Source organism: Misgurnus anguillicaudatus, chromosome 4, assembly GCF_027580225.2.
Source record: "Misgurnus anguillicaudatus chromosome 4, ASM2758022v2, whole genome shotgun sequence".
Classification (NCBI taxonomy): Eukaryota; Metazoa; Chordata; class Actinopteri; order Cypriniformes; family Cobitidae; genus Misgurnus; species Misgurnus anguillicaudatus.
In genome coordinates, this window is record NC_073340.2 from 13,216,251 (window position 1) to 13,217,500 (window position 1,250).

General features: G+C 33.2%; 1 protein-coding gene across 4 annotated transcripts in view; it reads right to left on the reverse strand.

The window, feature by feature from the left end:
* Positions 1–521: 521 nt before the first annotated feature.
* sgms1b (sphingomyelin synthase 1b) overlaps positions 522–1,250 on the reverse strand; it is a 38,073-nt gene continuing 37,344 nt past the window's right edge. For all 4 annotated transcript variants that reach the window (XM_055175832.2, XM_055175830.2, XM_055175829.2 and 1 more), the window contains exon 6: positions 522–1,250. This exon is cut by the window's right edge and continues 483 nt beyond it. The gene's annotated coding sequence lies outside the window, so the exon portion shown is untranslated.

Consider the following 1,250-nt stretch of genomic DNA (forward strand, 5'->3'; position numbering starts at 1 on the left):
TGATTTATGGTGACAAATCTTATTTTGACACATATTTTGGAAAAATGCTTATTACTTACTTATTTTCAATATAAAAAGTGATTGTGGACTGGATTTTTTTTACTTTTTATCACAGTCTTGGGCATGTGAAAGATTAGTAACAACATTGGCTTTGATGCATTGCTATTTTTTGTGCAGCGTCAGATTTTAATTTTTTCATTCATGTGGCTGTTTTTGCCCCATTGGCTTATTCTCCATAGGTTTTTGTAGTGCTACACTTGGTGTGTTCTCTGCTTTCCATCTTCATTTTGGAGTAAAAAAAATGTGTTGTTTTTAATAGATCATATTGGGGGCCCTCCATACATACCTTTGCCTTGGGCCTCCAAGTTTCTAAATTCGCCACTCGATAGGTATGTATTAATTCATTTAAGTTGAGGTAAGAACATAGTAAAATATTTTCCTTTAAGAAACATTAATGTCATGGTTCAGACTGGTAATTCAATGAAACAAACAAAAGTTAAATAGTAATGAAACGGATTCAGTTTTGTGCTCATATTTATGATTTATTTGTTTGTCTGTGGAGGATCTACATCCCAGTTAGCAGCTTGTTGTATTGAGTAGTCAATAAAACGGATCAGAAAATCATTCCGACTCTGTTCTCAATCATACGGAGTTCAGAGTAAACACAACAATTCAGTCAGAGTCAACACACATTCAGACATCACAGGAAACACAAAATACAACACAACATAACCAAAAATAAATACATTCAAACAACAACATGGCAGAAATGGTTAAGGACGTCTGAATGAGCTTTGCTTATGGACACACAGAACTGAATTCTTACATTCAGTGATAAAGAGAGAGACTTTTGATTCAAGCATATGTAGTTTACTACACACAACCACCCTAAATATAAAGCATCTGGTCAAAAACACTGACATTGTCTTTTAAAGACTATAAATATATCTTACACTGTTCAAACTGGACCATTAAGGCACTTGAGAAACATCAGATTATTCAAACAAAATACATCTGTACATCTCAGTAAAAAAGCCAAATGAACTAAGCGTTAGTTTGAAAGATACAAATTTTGGATAGATACAAATATCATCTTGAAAAATGTGAGGTTATACAAAACCAAATCCTTTTTCTTTCAAACACTACATGCTTCATTTGACAATAAAATGCTTCTACGTGGGATAACAAAATATCTTGAAAATACGCCCTTGTGCCTGTAAACGGGGGCAGATGTAAGTATAGTTAAGTTA